This window comes from Miniopterus schreibersii, assembly GCF_964146895.1.
Source record: "Miniopterus schreibersii genome assembly, chromosome: 3".
Lineage (NCBI taxonomy): Eukaryota > Metazoa > Chordata > Mammalia > Chiroptera > Miniopteridae > Miniopterus > Miniopterus schreibersii.
Window position 1 is genome coordinate 14239425 of NC_138103.1, and position 13172 is coordinate 14252596.

General features: G+C 43.2%; 1 protein-coding gene across 11 annotated transcripts in view; it reads left to right on the forward strand.

Annotated features, from left to right (window-relative positions):
- Positions 1-13172, forward strand: part of RBFOX1 (RNA binding fox-1 homolog 1) — a 1935778-nt gene that overhangs the window by 951715 nt on the left and 970891 nt on the right. The window lies entirely within an intron of this gene.

Below are 13172 nucleotides of genomic sequence, written 5' to 3' on the forward strand. Positions count from 1 at the left end.
AGCTGGTTAAATTTCCTAGACTGGCTTGATGTACCTTGATCTCTGCACAGAGATGTGGACCCTCAGGAAGTCCTTTCCTCAGCACTGACTCCCTCACGCTTTCCATCCAATGCAGAAATTCAGCCACAACCATGTCCTAAGTCAAGGTGGCCAGTAGCCTGATGTTTACTTGGGAAGGAGGACCCCTTAAGGGACATAGATCAGGAAAGGCGCTGCCAGCTTTTCCTTTTCACGATAACTCTGCATTTGCATTTGCCACACGGCAGTTGATATATTTCTTTGTTGTTTAATTGAAATCTCTACTCATGAGGAAATCAGCTGCTTGTTTGCTAACAAGAGGGAAGCGCCAGTTGTATCTCTTATAGTTATTTGTGTGTATAGTCAGAAGCCTTCCGTGTTTATTATCATGATGAAGATGATGAAGGAAATGACGTGATTGCACCTGAGCAGTAGCAGGAATTTCAGTACAGTTTCGGGGCACCTGCTGCCTCTGTGTGTCAGGCAGGAGACTGGGGCCTCCACCATGTTTTCTCTGGCCCTTACCACGACTCTGCAAGGTAGGTATTGCTCTGCATGATTTAGAGCCAGGGGAGCAATCTTCAAGACTTTTTATAATTAAAATAAGCAAGTGGACTCCAGATTTTTCTGACTCCTGTAAACCAAGGTACCACTGAAAGGTGGTATCCTCTGAACTTAGAAAGATACACAAAATTGGGATTCAACGGATGCGTTAAGCCAGTGGTTCTCAACCAGGAGCAATTTTGTCACTTCCTTCTTCTCCAGGGACAATATTTGGCAATACCTTGGAGACATTTTTGGGTGCTACATGTGGGCAGGGTGTGTTCCTGGCATTTAGTGGGTGGAGACCAGAGATGCTGCTAAATATCCCAGGACCCACAGACAGCCTTCTACCCCTAAACAGCAAAGAATTATCCAGCCCACAGTGCTCGCTGTGCCGAGGTGGAGAAATCTTGCCCTCTGTGATATCAGTGGTTCTATGACTAATAATATACCTGTGGTCTGATTTTTCAAGAGAATGGATAAGGTACGTGAATTTCAGTCATTCCTTTTTAAAATCTCCACTCGGATACTGTGAAGAGGACCATGATGAAAAATCAGGAAGTTCCTATTTTCTTACAATTTGCCTTTAGAATTTTACAACTGCCTACTGTGGCATCTTTCCTTTTAAGTATGACATGGGTCATTGTGGCCTAAGTCCCTACTTTTCTTTGATTTCCTCAGTGTTACCTCTGACGAGTCATGGGAAACAAAATTTCTGTCTATGGTTCTGATGTCAATAGAAGAGAAATGCGACATCCTGAAATGAGTCATGGAGCAGTCACTCTAAGAACCTTTCTTCTCCCCCTTCACTATTCAAACACTGTTATTTCCCCCTTACCTTTAAAGCTTTGGCACATAGGTTTATTTGCTTATTTGTTTAATAAACACTTAAATAGTATTTTCTATTGTTGTAAATACTTTAAAATATTAGTTCGTTTCATCCTTAAAGCAAGCCTGGGGGTTGATATTTTTATTATCTACTTTTTACAAAGGAGAAAACTATGGCTCAGAAAAGTTGAGCAATTTGCCTAAGGTCACAAAGCTTCCAAGTGGCAGAGCTGGGATTTAAACTCCAGGCTGTGCTCCTGACCACTTTGCCATGCTCTTTAATAATCTGAGTTTCTAAATGCACGAAGGCATAACTGTTTATGCAACCTCTTCACTTGAGTTTTGAGACAAAAGACATTTTTAGTTTCATTTTCAGGTGGTTGATCCATTGCCCTGCCTTAACCATTTTTGAGTGAGAGCGAATGGTCACGCCCACAGCTTTCTTTTTCACTGTTTAACTACTTCTCCACATGCATCGAACCAGGGTCAGAATGACTTGTGAATTCTCTTTCCATGATCACCTCCAACAGCAAAACCCACCGAAGGAAAACAATAGTGTTTAGAAGGGCAAAATTACAGGATGAATTATCTCTGTTTTACTCCCTGCTTAATTGTGGTATTGGAAAGCTGGAGAGAAATTATCCAAATGGGCCTCCTAAGGAGTCATCAAGAAACTTAACTCTTTGATTTCCTGGCACTTTGAGAGTTTTCTAGGAAGCCAGTGTGGTCCATACCTAGTGGGCTTTGTTGGATGTGGACATATCCATGGCCCACTTGATCTTTCTAAAGCCACTCTATTTACCTCCCATCATTTAGACCATGGAAATGGCCATGCTTAGCTCATCCTTGGTTGGATTTTCAGCATGTAGTAAAATTATGAAAAGAAAATCAACTTGCATAGATTTTTATTCCATTTTATTATTTTTTTAAATATATCTTTATTGATTTCATAGAGAGGAAGGAAAAGGGAGAGAGAAACATCAATGATGAGAGAGTCGTCTTCGATCGGCTGCCTCCTGCACGCTCCCCACTGGGGATGGAGCCTGCAACCCAGGCATGTGCCCTGACCAGGAATTGAACCGAGATCTCTTGGATCCTATGTAGATGCTCAACCGCTGAGCCACGTCTGCCGGGCAACTTATGTAGATTTTTAAATAGAAGTTCCAGTTGGACATTTATTCTGCATTAGAAGGAGACAATATCTTGCAAGTCTGCCACTGAACATGTATATATGATTGTTCAAAAAAAATAACCCAAGACCCGAGTAGAGCACCTCAATAAACTTCATCTGAGTGAATAAATAAATGGATGGAAGAATTTACACTAAAACTTTTTTTATGAAAGGTATGAAGGGTTTGTACTTTAAAAGGAAACATCTTGTGTATTTTGAATGCAAAATATTGGAGGAAGGGAGGTTATGGCAGTGGAAACCACCAGTGGGCAGATGTCAATCCCATGCCAACTGCCTACTCAGCCTTTGGACCCAACTGTCCATCACTTAAGTATCAGTACATAGTTCCCTGTGCATTGCCCCAGAAACAACTAGAAGGTTCAGAACCACAGAATGGACTGACAAGGCACAGATTCGTCTCACAGGAGAAAGGAAGGGTCACCCCTATAAACCAGCTTTGGTCTGGCCGTCCAGTAATGTCAAAGGTATAAAAGGGGGCCCTTCAGCCACCCTTCCCCAACCCCGGAACGGTCCAGGAGCTGAGCTGGAGGTGGGAATCATTACGGTTCTTCCTGCAGGTTTCAGGCCCAATGAACTCATATCTACACAAAGAAAGCGGGCAGTGAATCCCACTTCAGAACTGTCAAAGGCCTGATGTGGGATCCATTATCATAAGATTTCTTTTTTTAATACAGTTCATCAAATTCACTTTTGTTCCATCTCAGTGTTGGTGCAGGAAATGGTTTAACATTAAACCAGAATATGTTCTTCAGTGGTGAATAAATGATAATAAACTCACACAGCTAAGACTCTCCAGTAAGCTTTGTGAGTGTTATCTGTTAGTCTGCAGTGCTAACAGACATATATCTCGCTCAATTGGCTAAAAGAAAAAAATAATAAGAAGTTGGGTTTAAAATAGCCATTTAAATCCCATATCCACTGGAACTGGTGTCTAACATATTTCCACACTTAATATGAATCTGCTTGTTAAAGTAAAGACAACCAGTGATAAGCTTTGTGTGCCATTAAAAAGGGTACATCCAACAAGGGGAAATGGACTTTTGCTGAGTCCATTTGCCTGGGGAGCTAAAAATGTAGAGACTACATCAGTGTTACAAGCGGTTCCATTTTCAACTTCTGCTGCTGGTAGGAAAAGAAACCAGGTTTTGTTGTTATGCACTAGGTAGTTGCTAGATATATAGAATTATATTTTATTATCATTACTACTGATACTGTCTATTGAGTGCTCACAATGAGCCATATGTTGGGCTAACATCTGTATACAATTATTGAATTGAATCCTCCCAGCAGCCCTATGATGTAGATGTTCTTATGGAGGAAGACTGAGACTTGAGGTGATTTTTCTAGGGTTACCAATAGCTAGTGAGTAGAGGATTGGTAATCAAATATGAAACTTTATGACCTCATTTCTTCCTCTTTTGTACTCAAAGCCATACTAATCTTTGTTCTAATGTTGGTGAAAAATGAATCTGACATAGATCAAGTTTGTTTAGTCCTAGGAAGTCCCTGTGGTCCTCTTATTAGCACTAACCTCCTTATAATATTGGCAGAATATATGGATGGATGGATGGATGAATGGATAGATAGAGACTGACAATAATACAGAAGGAAAACTGGCAAAGAGCATGCATATATTTTTCCGAAAAACAAATGTAAATACCAGCAAGTATATGAAAATATGGTCATACACACATATATGTGTGTGCACATGTGTGTGTATATATTTTTATATATGTGGAAGTTTCATCTGTGTATAGAAATGTTTCATATATCACATTGGAAAACAATATGTTTGATGAAATGGGCATTTTGTACACTGTGGGAGAAAGTGTGGAATGGTTCATCCTTTTGTGGAAGACAGGAAATTTTAATTTTGAAAAAAGTGCCTATCCTTGGACCCAGCATTTGCACCTCTAATATTTATGCACTTGCTCAAGGTTGCACAGATACGAATTGTTGACTGAAGCCTAGTGTACAGTGGGAGGAAACACTAGAGCAAACCAAATGCCTCACAAAAGGGGATTGGATGCCAACAAGCGTTCGAGGAACATGGTGGGCCTGCATCGACCTGAAAGGAAGTTTCAGAAAGGCGTTCGGAACATTTTGTTAGGAAACAAACGTACCCATGTGAACGTTTCATCGGCGGTGAAGTCACAAGAGGCAACAAAGGGAGAGTTACCTTTGTGGTTACTGCGGAGTGTGACTGGGAGAGAGCAAAGGACCAACGGAAGTTTTACTTTTAATATTATTCAGGGCCAATAAGCTGTAGACACCTGGTGTACAACAGAGTCCGTATAGTTACCTGTGCAGTGCCGTGCACTTAAAAACTGATAAGAGGGTGGATTTTATGTTGTGCTCTTAATACACACACACACAAAAGGGACACAAGGACACTTGTGGAGGTGATGGACGTGCTTATTACCTGGATTGTGGTGATGGTATCACAGGTGGATGCATGTGTCCAAATGCATCAGGTTGTACACCTTAAACATGCTCTATTATGTTGTGTATCAATTATACCTCAGCGAAGCTGTTCAAAAATTATACCTCTATTCTCTTTTATTTTCAACACACATGCTCCACTTAGATAATAAAAAAATACTTTGTTAAAAAAAAAAAAGAACTTCCATTTTTCATAAAACCTGTGACCAGCCCCTCACCCTGTGCCGACACAGATCAGTTTAGACATCAACATAGATCTGTGTGTCAGATACAGGCAACCCCCATTGCTTTGAAAATGTGCTTGAAGGGACGTAAAAAGAGGTAGAAAGAAGAAAAAAAAAGATCCCTAAAAGTTGTTTGATTTGAAATGAGGCTCTGGCTAAGGTTCAGGGGTCGGCGTGCGCTCCGCAATGGCGTGGTTGACTATTGGCAATTTCTGAAAATGGTAAAGCTACGTGTTAACTGTAACGGTTTGGCCACAGAGGAAAGCAGCACCCCCTGGATGCTGCAGACGCTTGTCACTCGCGGGCGGCCCTGCGAGCCACGGGCCTGCTCTCGGCGGCGCGGGGCCTGGGCCGCTGGGCGTTGCAGGCTGTGATTTCTTCCTCAGCTCCGGGTCATTTCATCTGCCTGCGCGAGCCGCGCGGATGGCTGTGCAGGAAAATTGTATTTGGGGCTGCATTTCCCACTGTGCAGGATGTTTACTATATATTTATGAAAACACTGCAATAACAAAACCCTTTATATAGCCTTTCAATTTGCTGTAAGAGCAGATAAAGTATTTTTATCTCGAACTGAACTTCATACCTCGGGAGATGCAGTGGGGCCGGCTCAGAATAATAAGGCGCTTCAGGCAGCGGCCCCGCTGCTCACATCGCTTCAGGGCCCCGCGCCCTTCCCGGCACAGCTCGGCTCCTCCCAACGTAGCAGCCGACAGCCCAAACCTAGGACAGTAACTGAGGCTCCACTACGTCGAAAACAGAATGTCTGTATTTGTGAAATAGTTTCACAACGTGTCTGGAGCTGCGGGTGGTTCTTAATGAGCCGGGAGCAGGTTGGCCGCCCTGAATGGATTGCGAACGCTCACCCCTCGCTGTTATTTCGGCTTCGGCAATGGTCACTAGAGAAACCTTTGAATTTCTACAAATTCCTATTTTTTATTATATTATATTTATTATTTGCTGTTATAAAAACTGCAGCCATAATAAAAAATACAGCGAGATCCCTTGTACGCTTTGCTCAGTTTCCCCCGATGGTAGTATTTTGCAAAACCCTGGTGTCGCATCGCACCTGGGGTATTGACATTGCAACAACCCACTCATCTTCTTCAGATTTCCCCAGATGGACTAGCTAGCACTCATTTGTCGGTGTGTGTTTAGTCTCAGACAACTTTATCACATGTGCAGGTTCCTGAATTTACCACCCCAGATCAGATACTGAACATTTTCATCACAAAGACCCCTCCTACAGACACATCTGCCTCCTCTCGCCATCACCGTCCCCAGCCCTGAACTCTGTCAACCGCTCGTCTGTCTTCCATTTCTAAAATTCCGTTCTTTCCAAAAATGTTGTATGAGTGGAATCGGGCAGTATTTAACTTTTGTGATTGGTTTATTATATTTACCTGGAGTTTTGTCTAAGTTATTACATATATCAATATTTTTCCTTTGTTGAGACCCAGTAATACTCCACAGTATAGGTGTTATCTAAGTTATTACATGTGTCAATCATTTTTTTTTCTTTTTTAACACTTAGTAATATTCCACGGTATGTGGTGGGTACCCCCGTTTGTTTAACCAGTCACCTGCTGAAGGATGTCTGGGAAGTTTCTGGCTTTCACAAACAAGCTTGCTATGCACATTTGTGTAGAGGCTTTTGCGTGAGCAGGCATTTCCCTTCTCTGGGATAAATGCCCAGGAGTGGGCTTTGGCGATTTTTGACTCATGCACATTTAATATGTTGTGCCCATTGGAAGTCAATGCGGGTTGCACACAAACCAATAGAGGGAAAAATAGAAAATCTTCCCCACATCTTTCTGCTTATTTCTACATAAACATAGTGCTAAATATAGAGACCAGCCAGTGTTTGTGCAGGATCCAGCATATGCCAGGCCATAGTGCAGGCCTGTTGTGTCTGCTCACTCATTTGTTCTCTCAACAGCCTCACGAGGTACGTTACTACTATCATCCCCACTTGCAGATGAAGAATCAGACACAGAGTGCGTAGGGAGCTTGGCAAGATGATACAGCCGGTGGCGGTTCGGCGGTCTGGCTCGAGAGCCCCTCATTTTAACCACTATTTGGTGATCTGAACCTTTCTCAGGTCTGTTGGTCATATCTTCTGGGTTGGCTGGGAGGGCGGCACTCATTGGTCGGGAAAACATCTATCAACTTGGCTCTGAAAAGCGATAATAAATGGAATTGGCTATATGGAGCATTCAGCCAGCTGCCTGCGCGTCCCTCAGCTCACTGCCGTGTCTTTAAGCATTCTTTATTTGACCGTCTCAGACAGATGGAGGCTTCTCCTGGCTTTTAGATCTCCAAGAAGTGGATTTCACAGCCCTCCCTTGGCTACATGCTGCAATATTTCACAGCTCTCAATTGCAGTCTGTTCTGCCTCTCGGCGTGGCCCAGATCTGTCTTGTGGCGAGCCGAGCCCCTCATCGTTTTCTGCCTTCCGTGAGGATGTGGAATTGATGGTGAAGTCTACCCAGTAACACAATTTGAAGGCGCCTGCTTCTAACGGGACCTTGCATGGCTGCTTTGCGTCACTCATGGAGCGATTCAGTCCTCCAAAGGCCTTTCCTATTTCCACAGGCGTATAAAGCGTTTAATATTTTCGTATGCTCCGGCGTAAAGCCATCTGCTGCAGTGACAGGACAAAATGTTGATGACAAGAGCAAACGTATGTTTATGGAAAGATTCCATGAGATGTTAACAAGAAAGATATGTGCTACCCCAAGGCGTCTTGTAGAAAATGACCAGGGGAATTTGAAGGCATGGCCTCCCAGCATTGGCGCTTCTAAACTGGGCATTTATAAATTGCGCGTGCTCTTTTATTTCTGTCCCGTAAATTGAGGCCAGGTTGTGAATGTAAGTGGTGACAGAGACCCCGTTGAACAGAGATAGTGGCATTGCCTAATTTGGGGGGCTTTATTTTATCTGTTGTTCTTAACGTGTTTCATCTGACTTTCTGCCATTCATTGGAGCGAGTGCATTGGGAGCCTGGCGCCACGTGCCAGGATGCGTGTTCCTGGAAGAGCTAGATTGTGTTTCTTCACACCTAGCACTGCTTCTCACTGCCGAACTTTTCATAGCCATGCTGTAGTCTTCTAACGGAGAAACAATCAGATGGAATCACTTTTGGCTGCCCACTTGAACATATCAGTTGAGGCACTGTTATCTAAAATTGTCATACACCGCCTTGCCCCTTGCTGAACTGAGCTCAGAAAATCACAGCAAATGCCTCTAAGCTAATGCCCCAGTGCTCTCGGGGAAAACATCACAACTAAAACGCGCAGCGTTGAGTATCTGACAGGCACTGCGGGACGCGCTGGGCATTGGCTTCTCTAACCCTCCCAGGCACCTTATGTGGCAGGGGCTCTCCTTGTCTTCATTTTACAGGCGAGGGAGCAATTTTAGACTGCAATTTACCCAAGATTGTATTGCTCATACTTAGTGGATCTGAGCACAGGCAGACTAAGTCCATAGACAGCATGCTTGACTACTATGTTTTATAACTGATGCTGGAAAAAGGGAAGCTCTCTCAGTGCCTTCTAGACCTGACCTTCTCATGGTGACATGAGCTGGGACAGGAGGGTCCACGCTGAGCAGACTTGAAATGTGGCATCAAGCTCAGAGTCCTCCACAAACTTGCATGCTAAGCTCTTCAGTTCTCAGCAACATTTTCTGCTCTGTAAATGAAGTTGTCAGAGCTTTCTCAAGCTCCAGAAGGAGGCTTGCCAAGAGAAGCTGGTGTGGAGACAGAGCGGCTCTCTGGAGTGCTGTAATAGAACAAGTCATGTGGGGTAGCCCCCAGCCCCCCTTTATGTGAATTTTTCATCTGTTTTCTACCAACAAGTGTGATAAGTTGCCCTAAGTCAATTGCCTGCTTTCAATCTTATTAATAAATAGATTATCAACATATAGGTCACAACTATAGCTATGATCAAAGATGATGATTTCCCACTAGCTACTCTGAGGTTGATAACATTAATGAAATAGTAGAATTTAGGGAGATTCATAAGCAGGCATATATATTTTCAGGAAGAGCAAGACATCGACAGATCAAGTTAGTAGAGGAAAAGCAATCAGGATACATGCGAGAACAGAAACACCAGTGAGCTTGTAAAGCCCATACATTTATATTTCTGCCAAGCTCCTCAGAACAACATGAGGGATTGTTCTATAATCAGGCCATTTTAGATCCATAGGTTTTGCCTGCAGGTGTTCATCTCAACCATTAGATCATAATGGTAGGTTACGGACTTCATGAAGTCAGAGAACAGGTGAAGAACATGTAAATAATTCCTAGCACAATGTCTGGCCCATATTAGGACCTCCATAAATTTTCTAAAGGATGGGTGCTCATAATGGATTATGCCAGAATATTTATTATGTATTAAATCCTGGTAACCTTAAGTAATAACAACCTCTATAATAATTAAGTAATATTTTCAGAGTCCTATGGAGGAAAGACAGTGGTTTTCCTATCTACTAGTTCCCTCTCTCCTAAAGCCCAGTAATGCAGGTAATTCCTTTATTAACAACATGCATAGTAAAAGCAGTAGGACAGGTCATATCTGATCTCTCAACTGAAATATCTACATGACCGTTTTCAGGGTATGTGGCAAGCAGTGATGTTCTAGTCTTTTCCCCCAGCACACCCCTTTGGCAGAAGGCAACTTATAGTTAATGCAACAGTGAAAATAAATTATTACCATTCTCTGATTGTGTGACAGGTTAGTAATTAACTTATGTCACTGGTTGGCCTCCCACAACTGTGTTTATTCAGCTCTGTGGAGCACTTTTCAGGGAAGAGGGAGAGATCAGCAAGGCGTTCTTTGTTTACTGTGGGTTCTGGGTGCTGGCGGAATGCATCTTTCCCCATTGATGGGGAAATAAGTTGGTTGTTAGGACGTGATTTTCCATTCTTCAAAATGATATGGTGATGCAGGGAACTTGAAAGCTACCCTGGAATTAGAAAAGCATAAGGAAATTGCCCTTTATTCTCTAATCGAGCCATTGTGCCTGTTTTCTTTGGGGTACTTTTGACTGTATAGACATGGCAAAGAGCTACGTGTAAAGAAAAATAGGAACAATTTTAATTAAAAGAAAAAAATGTGTTTTATTCCCCCCTCCGTTGTAAGTTAAGTGCCTTTCACGCAGCCAGGGACACTGATATTAGATTTGTAATAAGTACAAGTAAAGCTTTTCATTTTGATTGGATTGGGTGTATTTTTCATCAGCATCTCCCGTGTGAGCCATGATTCCAAGACAGAGTCTTGTAATCTTCTGCAGTGGGAATGATTCAGCTTAAAAATCAATAGGGCACAAGGTATTTCAAGTTCTCATTATTGTAATGTGTCAACATCACTTCAGTGACCCCAGAGTCCAATGTTGACTGGTTTTCCCCTGATTTATTGTGCAATCTCACAGGGCAAACGATAATTTCACTTGGAATCAGAAAGTCTCCATTTATGGTTTGTGTCCCAGTCTCCAGTCATTAGGGCATTCGCAGGGAATCGATCCCTTCTCTTGTTGCTAACAACTGAATGAAGTTGTCACCTGCTTAGATTACAAAGGAGGCGGGTAACAGGATGCGGTGAGGGCCAGTGCATCGGACCACCTTTGTTTTGAGAAGGGCTTTCTCTGATGTTCATCTGCTGTGGCTTGGGCGAGGGGGGGGGGGAGCTTTAGCATTTCTGGGGATGTCAGTTTTAGAAAAACCCACTGCCAAATGAGCACGGTGTTTCATTCCTTCTTTTGTGAAATGTTTGTGGGTGATGTCATTCCCAATGGTGTAAACAAGGTGAGAGGGCCTTTCCTGAAAGTCTGTGTCCGGGCACATTTTCTAGAACCTGTTGAGCCATGCCAACTCTTCTTAAATATGTCATCATCATGTTGAGACTGTAGAGACAGGGCCTTCCATTCTTTCCCTAATTGGCAAAATACCTAGAAAATTGATGAAACTTCCAGTGAGGAGATGACCATCTGCTTCCCGCATGCCTTTGATCAGTGTGTACACATTCTATTCTGCTGTGCGCAAACACGCACACACATGCACGCATGCACGCCCGTGCACACACACACACACACACACACACACACACACGCTCAGGGATCCTTTCACGAGAGGTTATTCAATGAATGTTAATGTGATGTTGCCAAGTCACCAATAGCACCAGAGCAAGTCCACATTGCATGTCTACTACCCAGGACTTAGCAAAGAGTGAGAATGTCTGCACAGGTCAGCCTCATCAGAAATATAATTCAGCACCTACCACGTGTGTCCCATGTGCTTATGAATGCAATAGACTTCCTTCCCTCAAGGAGTCTAATCGTGGAAAAGGCCAAGGTGAGAGGAAGTGCCAGTGCAGCGGATGTAAGTGCAGAGACCGGAGAGCATAGAGGGGAGGCACTGATCACAGGAATATAAGGGTCTTGGGGAGATTTCAAGACAATCAACATTTGATCACATCTTGACCACATGTGAAGATGTTGTCATTGTCCTCCCCTCCGAAGTTTATGAAACCAACTCTGATGTGCATGCAGCAGATATATCACCAGGTTTTTTAAAGTTGCCTTAGGCCAGTAAAATCATGCTCTGTTATGTCAGCCTTTGGGAAATGACTTTATCCACCCAGAGGCCTCCTATACATTGTCCAGTTTGGCGTTGGTGGAGCTGCTCCCACCATGTTCCTGTATTTTCTTCCTACCCTTCCTGGCAGAGCCCCTTCCTATCACAGCTGCTCCAGCATGTGGGATGCCTCCCAGCAGTGGCCTTTGGTCCTATTCTCCGGTCTTTGGTCTGACCCTGGAACCTGCAGCTTGAAAAGTTTACTGCCCATTCTGATGTATCTCTTTGTATCTTGCCCATCCAAAGTTGTCACAGACAAGAGCCCCATTTGTCAACGTCTCTGGTCTTTTGCAGGCATGTATTGGGCACTATACTGGGTGCCAAGAATCTCTTTTTCATATTGTTTTTGAAGTTTCTCGAAATGAGCGATTCTTCCTTGAGGCTCTCTCTTGACACCAGGAATACTTCTTGGCTTTCACACCTCTCTTAGGACTTGCCTTCTGTTCTGGATTCATTCATTCACTGATTCACTAATAACTTGACAGGGATCCGGGTAGATGCTGAAGAGATAGCGATTAATGAGATAAACGAGCTTCTTGTTCTTACAAGGATTACATTCTGGCTGAGGGAAGGTGGGCCTTTGACACTGAGGGCCTGATTGGGGGATCATAGGGATGAAACTCTGGCTTCAGAGTTTCCTGGAAGTAGGTTGGGATATTCCTTCCTTAACAGAATATTATCTACTTGGAGCTTTAAAATTACCTAATTTGCCCTTAAGGTATTGGCCTGAGGCAGTGGGAAGATGTAGAAAGATTATGTGGTTCCATTAGATGTTTCTAGCCCAAGGGAAGCTGTGCTGATCCATCTATAGGGATGCATATCAGCTGTAATAGTTGTGGCCCCAGAGAAACTTGACATCAAAATCCCTGTCCCACCTGCCATGCCTCCTTCAAGGTTTATAATCTCAGCCCTGTGAAGGTCTAGGAGAAGCCTAAGAAGAGGCTTCTGAAGCAGTGATATAACTAGAAGCTCAGGTCTTGGCTCTTCCATTAAAGACCAAGAGCAAGTTATTTAATCTCAGTAAGTCTCAGTTTTCTTATCTGTAAAATAGAATGGCTATAGAACCCATCTTAGAAGATCATTCTAGGGACTGTATGAGATTGTGCATCTAAGAACTCAGCATATAAGAGATGCTTAACAATAGGAGGTGCTTAATATACATTAACTATTACGAGAGAAGGTGAGAACGGGGGAGATAGGATGCATTAGTGGTGGATGAATTGTGCTGGCAAGCCTGTGCATGTGGCCATTTCTATTTTAAACTATCTCATCTCGTCAATTTTTTTTTACC